This window comes from Pholcus phalangioides, unplaced genomic scaffold (genome assembly GCF_987345545.1).
Source record: "Pholcus phalangioides strain wild (caught in Gottingen) unplaced genomic scaffold, Ppha-v1.0 ptg000008l_1, whole genome shotgun sequence".
NCBI classification, from domain to species: Eukaryota; Metazoa; Arthropoda; class Arachnida; order Araneae; family Pholcidae; genus Pholcus; species Pholcus phalangioides.
The window spans coordinates 230,183-242,491 of NW_028301601.1; the positions used below are offsets into that span (position 1 = coordinate 230,183).

General features: G+C 37.5%; 2 protein-coding genes across 3 annotated transcripts in view; one reads left to right on the top strand and one right to left on the bottom strand.

Moving 5' to 3' along the window:
- Positions 1-9,274, bottom strand: part of LOC149083458 (interleukin enhancer-binding factor 2 homolog) — an 80,962-nt gene extending 71,688 nt beyond the window's left edge. The window contains exon 1 of one of the 2 annotated variants that reach the window (XM_089233977.1): positions 8,781-9,274. The gene's annotated coding sequence lies outside the window, so the exon portion shown is untranslated. The remainder of the gene's footprint in view (positions 1-8,780) is intronic. The other variant, XM_089233976.1, reaches the window with a different exon arrangement.
- The window catches only part of LOC149083460 (ras-specific guanine nucleotide-releasing factor RalGPS1-like), a 120,525-nt gene continuing 117,456 nt past the window's right edge, over positions 9,241-12,309 (top strand). The window contains exon 1 of the mRNA XM_089233974.1: positions 9,241-9,557. The gene's annotated coding sequence lies outside the window, so the exon portion shown is untranslated. The remainder of the gene's footprint in view (positions 9,558-12,309) is intronic.

The window sequence follows — 12,309 nt, forward strand, 5'->3', positions numbered from 1 at the left end:
CGCCGCGTTCCTGACCGCCCTCCAATCCTTCGCGCAAGAACGTCCCGCTCCGGGCGTGCGGGGAAGATTGTACGTGTAAAGGGGCCTTTACAGTTGAATTAAGCAGGGCTATCGGCTGCAGTGAGCTTGTTTACCGCATGACTGTTAATGGAATACAATAATGATTATACAGGAATTTCAGCGACCAAGGTCATGCCCGATAAATGATTGCCGATAAACGCTACGTAAACAGTCACGTCCTTGCCAGTTGCTTAAATGTGGTCACCAAGACTTTTTTACTGCTGTTCGATGGAAATGACCATGGCTGTCTTCTATGGGTGTTTTCCCTAACGATGACAGCAATCATTGACGTCACGGCAACGTGAAAGCAAAATCTCGCGTAAAATCTAATTTTCTGCCAAAATCCATAGAAATTTTAACAAATCCGGAGAGTCGGAGGAAAGATGAAAAATCTGGAGTCTCAAATCCGGAGAGTTGGCAGGTCTGTACAATGTTAAAAAAAGAAGAAGAAATAATTATCACAATCATCTCCTTGCTTTCTCAAGAATGATCTCAACGAAATCGTAAATTCTTGTTTTCATATTTTTGGTTGCTGAATATTCATTTTTATACCATGCAATTTTATAAGTTTCACATGTTTTTTTAAGTTTTTATATTGAAAAGACTATTTTGTGATTACAAAACTAAGCTTGGTATGTCTCGAGTGAAAAGGATAATTTTTGCCACTTTTGCCTCGCTTTTTCCCACTGTCCCGGCACAAACCCAAACCTGACTGAAATTATACAAATACAATGCCACAACAGGCAAAATGCCTAACGAGGTGGCGGAGAAAAAGATGCCCATAACAAATATGGATGTCATATATTTAAAAAATACAGCAACCCAATTGAAAATGCAATCACAAAAATTATAAACAAGGGGCTGTTCAAGTATTACGTCATCATCGATGGGGGGGGGGGGGGGTTGTTCCGATTTGCTGACTTTTGATAACAAGGGGGGGGGGGGGTTTGGATAATGCTTATGTCATCAACCACCTTTTATAATTTTATAAAAAATATGAAATATTTTTAATGGCATCTTACTCTGTGCGTCAAAAACCTTTCGATAGTTTGTGGGCAATTGAAGTAACATCCCCCTATTGATAAGTGCCCTACAGAGCCACTTTAGTGATCTCAATGTTTCGCGGATCCAAGTGATCTGGAAATGTGTCCGGGCCGCTTAAGTGCTCTGGAACTGTGCCACACATCACTTATATAATCTGAGAATGTGCCGCGGGTAATTTGAGTGATGTAGAACCGTACTGGGGGCCAGTTGAGTGCTCTAAAACTACATCACATGTAACTCAAGGGATCTCTAAATGTGTCACTGATCACTTAAGTGTTCTTGAATGTGTCTCGGGTCATTTAAGTGATCTGAAAATATGCCACGAGCCACTTAAATGTTCTGGAATCGTACTACGGGACACTTAAGCAATCTGTAAATGTGCTACTTAGTTCGTTTTTATAAAATCAGGTATGAAGAGGGCAGGCCACATCAAGCAACCCCCAGGGCCATATTTGGTCTGTGGGCCACCAAGCTTTATGTGATTTATCATTATATGGCTAAGAGGGTGGGTCGCAATGAATTTATTAAAGATAAATTTTTTGAATTCATAGCCTTCAAAATAACATTGAAATTAACAGAAATTGATTATAATAACATATAAAGGTATTTTCTTTCGAAATTTCAATATAAAAAAAATTAATTTTTATGCATTAAAAAATAAATTTTTGATCGTGCGAAGGGGGCATGAGAGAGCCCCCCCCCCCCATGTATATCTCTGATCCCACCAATATGCATTAGGTTTCAGAGGGGCAGAGCTGATGACGAAATTTTGCTGGGGTGGAGGGGGTTAGCATTTTGCTTACAGAGGGGGGGGGGGGGAGGGGGACGTCAAAAATGGCAAAAAATTTGCTTATGTAATACTTGAACGGCCCCCAATATATACACATGATAAAATATTATACAATGCCCATAAAGAATATTATGGTTGTCTTATTCTAAGTATGGATAGCTTCTCGATTTACCCCAACATGTTTATCATATTTCTTTTTAAACATGTCAATTGTGTTACAATTTACTACCTACAGGGGTAACCTATTCCATTTATTAACAACCCTATTACAGAAAAATTCCCTGCGACACCATAACCTTGCATTGTCCCTTATCGATCAATACTGGTGTCTCCTTGTAAAAGCAGTCGATTGGCGGTGTACTAAAAGTTCATGGTCCATCCTATCCATCCCATTGAAAATTTTGAACACTTTGATGATATCTCCTCGACACCTGCGTTCATCCAATGTAAACATATTTAAAAAATGAAGCCACTTTTCATAACTCAACCCCAGTGTGCCAATAAGGACACGCGCAGCTCTTCTCTGCACCCCTTCAACCAAGTCGATGTCCCTCTTTAGGTATGGTCTAAATACTTTTGTCATTTTTGCCTTGTTTTTCCCACTTTTTGCTGCTGTCCTGGCAAAAACCCAACCCTGACTGAGATTATGTGCATTTTTAAAATAGAAATCGACAAGCTTGTTTGAGACCTTTTGAAAAGACTGTCCTGAAGTGCCTCCAACTGCAAAAACAGGAAAACAAGATCTATACTCAATCGTATTCAAAACTGGAACTGATATCACACTGGCATCCTATCTGGGAAAAAAGAATAAAAATGTTCTATTTCTGAGTTCATTTCATACTAATGTATGTTTCAATGAAAACGATAAAACTGGGAAAAAGACCCCGGAAACAGTTGCCTACTATAACAAAACTAAATATGGAGGCAACATCGCGGATCAAATGATGAAACGACATGACCAGGACTAGAAGTCGTTGATGGCCAATGCATGTATTTTCTAATATTTTGGATATGTCAGAGATAATTGCTTGGATTTTGTACAGACAAGTGACAGGGGAAAAAATCACTCAGCGAACTTACATATTGCAGTTATGTGAAGAACTCTGTGCTGACTATTTCAACTTGTAAACTACAATTCAAAATACGATAATATGCAAAACACCTATTGATGGAAACAAAAAACGACAGAAATGCCAAGTAAGGACAATAAAACACTTCAATCTTATACACAATGCAAAAACCAGTGTGCGGCAAATGTGCATCGAGAGAGATGATTTGTACAGAATGCTCGAGTGCTAGATAAAAACAAAATACAGTCGAATCCAGTTTTAAAGAATACTGTTATAGCGAAAATCTCGTTCTAACGAACACTTTTCTAATCCATTGGATAAGTTTACATAGGAACAATATAGAAAACCTTAGAATTCCTTTATAATGGAATTTTGCTGTAATGAAACGATTTCTCCAGTCTCTTGGAGTTCGCTATAACGGGACTCGACTGTATATTAACAGGTCAATGGTTTCACCCTATATTTTTTGTTATAACTCTATGTCTTGAAAATGATATACCATTATTCAAAACATTAAGGTATCCGAAAATTGCAAGAAAACCTATGGGGGTCATTTAGACCTCATCCCGTCTTTCTAGGTATACTCCTGTAATCCATCTTTCTAGTGTGAAAATGTTTCATTTTTAATCTCGATACTTTATGTTTTGATTAGTCCAGAAAGTGATATTTTCTATTGTTATTAAGCTTGTTGGTATTCGGCATGGTTATGTTTGTCTTTGCCTTCATTCTTTTTCTCCCCCCGGCTTCCATAGCGTCAGTTACCTCTGTGGTGACTTTTTGTCTATTGTGTTTGGTGCAGCAGATAGCTGTTACATAATTTATGCTGATATACCCAATAATTTTATGCCAATGTCAATTTTTTTATTTACCATGGTAACCTGACAGCTGGCATTTATGTGACCTGAAGCCCTGGTGTAGATAATGTGTTTGTATCCTCATACAGTTGTAGGCAAGAATTGTTACCGATGCAGGTGATTGAAAAGAACAGTATTGGTCAAGAATGTCACTAAATATTGAGTTGTACTGCTATTTTGAATTTGTTGTCACATAGGGGACTACCAGGACCGCAACCGAATTCAAAAATTAACTCTGTTACTCACAGCAAGTATCCATTTTGGTGTCCCCCACGCACGTGAATTTTGAAGGAACAAAAAAAGCCCGTCTCGGTACAGCAAGCGGGACACCAGACACTTCCGTACTCTTACCTAATTCCATGAGCGAGGTTGAAATGAAATTGGAAAATCTTTCTGTCACCAGAAATTTTACCTTGGCACTTTGGTCCTCTCACAGTTGCTCATTGGCAACAAAATTCTTTCCAAGCCAATATGCTATCATTATAGAATTTTTCAGAACAGGTTTTGAATAGCATAGAACATTCTGGAACAATGACAAACCAGCAGAACAACACTGAACCAGAGCGTGCCAACGACGGTGACTTATCGTTGGAAAAAAAAGTCGCCAATTTGGCGTGTCCCTTATACCAAAGCTGTTCCGTTTAATGGAACTAGTGCCACGTGGAATCGATCATTCTACAAATTTAAAAGATACAGCTACCCAGTGTTATTATGTTGGCTCTGGTGACTCATTGTTGGGAAAAAATCGCCAAGGAAAGTGGTGGCCAATATAGGTATAAGGGACAGGTTGGCGATTTTTTTTTTTCGACGCCGGAACAGATGCAGTATGGTCCGCCACGACTTTTTGTCGCGATAAGTCGCCAAGACCGTCATAATGCTTCTCCGGGTTGCCGTATTTTTTAACAATTTTTCCGGTTTCGTTGGGTGATACTAGATGGCGCTGGCTTCACCAAACAGGATATTTCTTTTGTTCACCGCGTTTTAAAAAAATTCTAAACAGCCGTTGTTCCATTTCCAGCGCGTCTCTCTCTCTTTGATTATTATTCCTCCCTTCTGTAGCTTACATCATTTGGATTATTATCTACTGCTCAGGTTGTATCATACTGTCTTATTATTTCGTTGTATTTATTAGTTATTCATCCATTGCCATGCCTTCTGTTTTCTCGATTTATTATTTTAAAAGTAAATTTTAAGTTTTAAATTGTAATTAAGTTGTAAATTTTAAAGTACATTTTAATAGTAATCATATTCAAAAAATGAAGTCTCCCTTCACAACTCAAGCCCTGTGTGCCAATAAGGACACGTGTAGCTCTTCTCTGCACCCCTTCAACCAAGTCTATGTCCCTTTGTAGGTATGGTCTCCAAAACCTTACAGCATACTCCAGTCCAGGACGAACTAAGCCTCGAAAAAGCAGAAGAATGACTTTAGGAGAATTTGAAGAGACCTTTTTGAAAATGAGACCAAGCATTCTATTCGCTTTTTTGACCACCGCTGAACAATGTTCAGAAAACTTAAGTTGCTCGTCAATGAGAATTCCCAAATTGGTGACTCTAGTTGCATCCGGGATAGTGACACCATTCAACTCGTAAGAGAACCGTGGGTTGTTCGAACCAAAATGAGCGACCATGCACTTATCTATGCTAAACGTCATGCTCCATTCATTTGCCCATGCTGCAATCTTGTTTAAGTTTGTCTGGAGCAACTCCCTATTGCTTTCATTCCCGATTACCCCCATTAGCTTCACATCATCTGCGAATTTGCTAGTAATTCCATCGATACCCTGATCGAGTTTGTTGATAAAAAGTGAAAAAAGTATGGGGCCAAGGACACTTCCCTGAGAAACTCCACTTGTGACGTCTGTCCAACCAGAGAATTCCCCGTTCACCATAACTCGTTGCAACCTATCTCTTAACCACAATTCTATCCAATTCAGCAAGTTGTCCCCCTATTCCAATCTCGTGTAAACGCTTCAAGAGTTTGCCATGTTGGACCCTATCGAATGCCTTCTGGAATCAAGGTAAACAACGTCAACATTTTTGCTCTTAAGAGACGGATTTAACGATGGGCACACCGAGCACGCCTCTGACCCCTACTTTACACTTTTTTCCCTAATTTAAAGGGCCTAATATTATTATTTTTTTTTATGGCCGGGGCCGTCAACAACCGACCTTTATCCGCTTCTGGCCGGAACTGAATTTAGAGCATCTTCACGATACCGATTGTTGACTTAATATCGGTGTTGTGTAAAACAATCCCTTTTTTAGACCTCGAAAGTTATTAAAACGTTTTTGTCTCGAGTCGCTGTTATGACCGCAATAGGAGAGGGCGGGGTCTGGTTCCACGGGTGTTGAACGAGGAAGGGTGTCGAGTTTACTCTTTTTCCGTTAAAAAAAGTGGATACCGGCCCCGGGCGATAGTAAATTTTCGTTCATACTTGCGGCCCGGGTTGCTACATACCGTGATCAGATCCAATAGGGGGGGGGGGGGCAATGCCTCGAGTGGCATTTTTGATGGAATGGTATATTTAAGAAAAGGCAATTAAATTTATTTGCAAAATTATCGAATTTCACAGTCAAGGGGCAGTAAAATTATGTTTCCCCTTCAGAAAAAAATATTGTATTTCGGCCATGGTAAATCGGGAGCCTCGGGTGGGGGGCAAATTCAATGTTTTTGTTCGTTGAAAATTACGGGAGGAGTCGGAGCTAAGGTGGCGACTTTTTTTTTGCTCTAAAATAGGTAACCCTGACAGCAGCATCCATAAACTCTGTATCAACTGCATTTATAAACCCCGTATGTCGTTGACAGGGCTGTCTTAAGAGTATCATGGGCCCCCAGGCCAATTTATTTTTCGGAGGCCCAACCCATGGCCCCCACATGCTAGTGCCGGGCCCCCAGGCCAGGATTTTTCGCGGACCCCCCACCCCCCCCCCTCCGAAAAATTTTGTGCAAACCTTGAGAAATGATTATGGTGTATTTTTTCAGTAAAAAAAAAAGAAACCCCTTTCGGGAAGAAAAAAATGTTGAATGCCCTTCTTTCCCCCCCCCCCCCATGAGAAATCCTGCATACGATACGGTATTTGTATATGCAGCAAAACATCGCTACAACGATAATCGATAATAAATACATCTACAATGATATTTTTTTTCAAATCTTGTTTGGAATTGCCTGGCTTAATGTTAAACTCTCAGTACAAAGACATCATCTACTATGATAAACGCCTCTATAACCCGATATTCTTAGGAGAATTTTTAAATCGCTACCACAATATTTTTCACTAAATGATCACCGAAAGCTAACGTTATTTGTATTGCTGCACTATGTGTACGACACACAAAAGCACTATGCGGTAAGCTTCTGTACAGGGACAATACACATCTAAGTGAATTTTATAAATAAACTAATCAATTACAATTTTTTGTAACGAATAAATACATAAAAGCGTATTTTCCGATAATATTAACAATGCCCATATAGAAAAAATGACAATAGCATAAATTTGATCACACGTGAGGATAATGTTACCTCTTTAATCTCTCTACCACAATATTTTTTTTTTGGTCCGTAGAATATTGTTATATCAAGGTTTCACTGTCTATTTAAACTAAAGAATAAAATATAATTGTGTGTGTGTGTGTGTGATAAATATTATCACATTTCGAGATATGATCATGTGATTTGTATATAATTTTACGCAATATAATAGAGCTCCCCTATGGGCCAGTTAAAAGAACGAATTGGTTAGGCGATATGGTTTTCTCATAGAAACTTGTGATTGCCATTTTCACGAGGGTGGGGGGTTACGTTCTTTTTTCCTGCAATAATTTTATATTAATTTTCCCTATAATCTCGGCTCTGGGGGGGGGGGGGGTTAGAACCCTAAACCTTCTTTGCATACGCCAATGGTGATCGCGATCCATGGTCGGCAGGGCCGCAACTGGGGAGGGGGGACAAGCAGGTATCTTGCCCAGGACTAGCAGAGTGCGCAAAATTCACCTTTCATAGCCTCTTCTTCAAAATTAGATGGGGGGGGGGGGATGTCAAAATATGTGCTTACCTCAGCTGATCAAGCATTTAGTTGCGGCCCTGATGGCTAGTGTTCAATGTCAAAGTCTCTCGATTAATGATAATACCTCTATTATGGTATTTTTCTTCGTCCACAGAATATCGTTATATCGAGATTTCACTGCAATTTTATCATGCATAATATTAGGAATAACAGCTACAATACCCGGCGCTGCCCGTGTTTTCTTCATTTATTGGGAGGATTGGAAAAGTGACTGTCTTATTATTTCGTTGTATTTATTAGTTATTCATCCATTGCCATGCCTTCTGTTTTCTCAATTTATTATTTAAAATGCACCTACAGTTTTCATGCCCGGATCAGTTTATTAAAAAATGGGTCCGGGTTTTAGTTTTAATGCATAGAATATTTATTTATTCAACATGCCTGGATCCGTTTATTTAAAAAAAAGGGTCCGGGTTTTAGTTTTAATACATAGAATATTTATGCCCGGAATTCCTCATGCCCCGATCTTTTTATTATTAAAAAAATGAGCCAGGTGTAATTTTTTTTTACTGATATTTTTTTTCTATTTTTATGCTTGGTGGTTTCTATTATGTTTTGCACGCTGTTTTTTTTTCGGCGTCCGTAGTGTCTGACGGCCTTGGCGACTCTTCGTCGGGCCATCAGACATGTGTGGCGCCAAATAATCGCCAAGTGGCGGACCATACGACAGCTGTTCCAAATATACTTTATACATATATATCGCCAAATTAAAACAGACACAAGATTTGGAAGCCAAACGCTTCAACATAAAGCCTAATCCGTACCCTTTCTTTTGATCACTTGGTAAGTAGGATATATGCGATCGTGAATAGTACAAAAAAATTGATATTTCTATCAACTAATTAAATTAAATACTTAATTAATGTAAAAAATAAGAGAGAAATGATTGCTTACCGCTAACAACTTACCACAAAATGCCGATAACAATAGCCCTACAACAACCGGCGATCATTAACGATTCACAAATTTTTCGGACTGTATTATGAAATTGGACTTCTCACCTTTTTTTTTTTTTTTTAATATCTCGGCATCTTCATGATCACATGTTTGTAAGTCTTTATTTTTCGTAATAAAAGCCAATAATTAGTCACAGTTTTAATTGTATCTGCAGCAAAAAAAATTTATTTCACTGTGTCTCACAATGTTTTCTCACAAAATAAAAAATGTTTAAGAAATGAAATTAATTTAACATTCATATTAGGTAACATAAATTTTCAAATGAATAATAAAAAAATTATCTTAAAGTCTGTAATTTTTTAATTCATGAGTTTTAAAGTTAGAATGAAAATGTCTGAGAAATATAGTGCCAGTTGATATTTATAAGAGCTACTGAATGGAAGATAAATACTAGTATACAGGCGTCACCTTCCCCAAACAAATTGTAAAAGCTTTTGTCTTGCGTTGTTTTTTATTATTATTATTAAATCCTAATTGAGGAAATTGATTAGTTTGAATTTTGTTTCCAAATGACAACGCTTCTTTTCGTTTCTACATGAAAAGAAGCGTAAAGACTTGAAGCACAGGAAGCTCTAATTCCCCCCCCCCTTTTAATTAGCTAAGTGGTGATTCATTCCCTTTTCCTGTTTACAATCAAAACAAGATGGTTTTTTTTCCACCATTCGATGCCGAGATGTCGATATATTGATTAACTCCATTAATAACTATTATGCTGTAAGTAATTACATTAATTATTTTCCACCTTTTCTCTTTAAATGATGATCATGGATATTATTATAATGTGTGTGGTTTTTTTATTAATTAGTGAGTTAAAAGACAAAGTTTCGGTTATCTTCGACTCCAAATTTGATAAGTAATAAATGAGTAATGCAATGGATTTCCTTAATTTACTTTTTCGGATAACTTTGCCAAGGCCTTTGCTTTTTTAGACTTTCGAGTTCTAAATGCTGTGAAAGTCAAGTTAATTTGAAACATGAGCTAATGTTTCCCAGGATGATTTGGCATTATTATGTGCGAAATATCTTCATTTTGTGTAAAAGGCAAATAATGGTTTTCATTTTTCTAAGATGCTTTAGACCACACCACACATGCTCCACCCATGGCAAGTTAGCCAAATGTGTCCCTGGGCCTAAAACATAATTTTGTAAAAAATTACTAAGGTAATTTACAGATCTCATATGCTGTGCAGTTTCCACATCACTCCAGTGGCCCATGGATACATTTTTAGATCACTTAAGGGACCCACAACATATTCGTAGATCACTTTAGTGATCGTTAACACTTCTAGATCACTTAAGTGACCCGCAGTACTGTTCACATCACTTAATTAGCCCACAACACATTCTGGGATCACTAGTGACCCTCGGCACATTTGCAAATTACTTAAGTGACCTGCAGCATAATTTTAAGCAGCCTGTGGTGTAGTTTTATGTCATTTAAGTTACCCCTGCCGCATTTACAGATCGATTGGCCCTCTTGCAGTTTCACATCACTTAAGAGACCCTCATCACATTCTCAGGTATATCTTAAATGACTTCTTACAGATCACTTATGGGACCTGCAGTATAGTTCCAGATCACTGAAATGGCCCACAGCAGATTTATAGATCACTCAAGAGATTTGCAGCTTGCGTACAGATAAAGTGGCCTGTGACATGTTCGCAAACGAATGAAGTGGCCGTCAAAGGTAGAGCACCCAAGCTTCAGACTCTTTTCCACTCCCATACAGACTCTCTAGTTTTTTGTAATTCTTCTGCTCCAAAGAAAATAGTGCTTTTATCCAATCGCATCTTTCATAAATTTACTTCATTTGTTCACGTTTTGAATAATTTATCAACATTTAAACAACTCAAGCTATTGGTGACAGTGTTTCGTCAATCATGTTCAGTGTTGTGTATAATCAATTCAAAATATGATGTGATCACCTTGTATGGAGAAATTTTGTCTCACAAATGTGTACTATTTACAGGTTAAATTGAGAAAAAAAGTCCTTTTAATATGAGGGGTTCCAAACCAGGGCTTGATTATTTGTGAAAGAATCTAGGCACCAGCTATATAGAATATTTTTAGGAGCCAAATGTTTTTGTTGTGTTTTTTTCCTGGAGTTGGTAATCATGCATGGGAAATTTTAGGCACCAATGCTTCTGATTTTTTTGCCTTATGGAAATCTTAGCCTACAGTCAGGAGAAACCTGATTGTTTCAATTATATATATATATTCTTATCTTTACAGAAAAATCCCTAAATTGTGCTTCAGATAAATGAAAAAACCCTAAAGGAAATCTCTAAGTTCTTGCAAACCTGTCTGATGAATTGGCTGATCATATTTCCTCGAGAAAAATATAAGAAATTTGGATTCTAAATACAGGAAATCACCAAAAATTATGTTTTATGTGAGCAAAATTGTCAATCATTGCTGAAGTAGCCAAAAAATCACCTAATGGTGGGAAAGGAAGTACTACTGCAAATCCAGAGTTCATTCTGACTTTTTATTAACTGTAGCGATTTGGTTAATCAGATAGAAATAGTTGTAGCTAAATGAGAGAGAACCTTAGCCAAATTGATGCGGCATAAGATGCGAAATTCAAAACTTATATCAAGTTCAAGATGAAAATATAAATCAAAATTCAAATCATGTATAACTAAAAAATTTTTAATATAAAATGTGAGTTATAGTACAAAAAATATTTTAGTTCTCAAGAATTTGCAGAGATTTTTTTTTTGCTGTCCACAATTCAAAAGCATTTTCGAAATGCTTGGACCATCAACAGGAACAGAAATACTGTTATTTATATTTTTTACATTTATTCTGTCTCACAACTGTGTTTCAATGAGGTTTATAATACTGAGGCAGAGATGCCACTCCACTCCAATTTACCTGAGTCCCGGTACCCAGGTTATTGGCAAAATCTGGGTCTTTTTTGAGTGAAAGTGAGTTCCTCTCGAAAAAAAAAAAGTTGGGTTCCCCCCTCCCCCCCATCATTTATCGGCACCCCTACGATAAAACAAATAATTGATTTCTAAAAACAATTTCAATCCAGAGATTTAGGGAAAAGTGCCCGAAATCCATCCCCTGCCATAAATTAGTCCCCCTCTCTAAGTCGCAGGTACAGAACTGCTATCTTGCGAAAGTGCCAGAACACTCTTCAGACCCATTCAGTTGACAACTTGCAGTGATACAATTTCTTTCCTCTCTTCATTTACGTTTTAATTTTTCAAAAATAGTTTTTGTTATAACTTGTTACAGTGCGAAATCCACTTTGCAATTATATTTATGCCTTATGGAAAGTTTTTTTCATTAATTAGTGATTGTGTGATATTTATCGATCGCTAATTGAATATTGCATTGATATTTGTCATAGTCATGCAGTTGTAGTCGTTTAGTCAGGAACAGTTAGAATTTTTGCTATAGCTGAATTCCTAAATTCGTCCCCTCTGAATATCAGAGGGAAACTCTTTTTTTCCTGA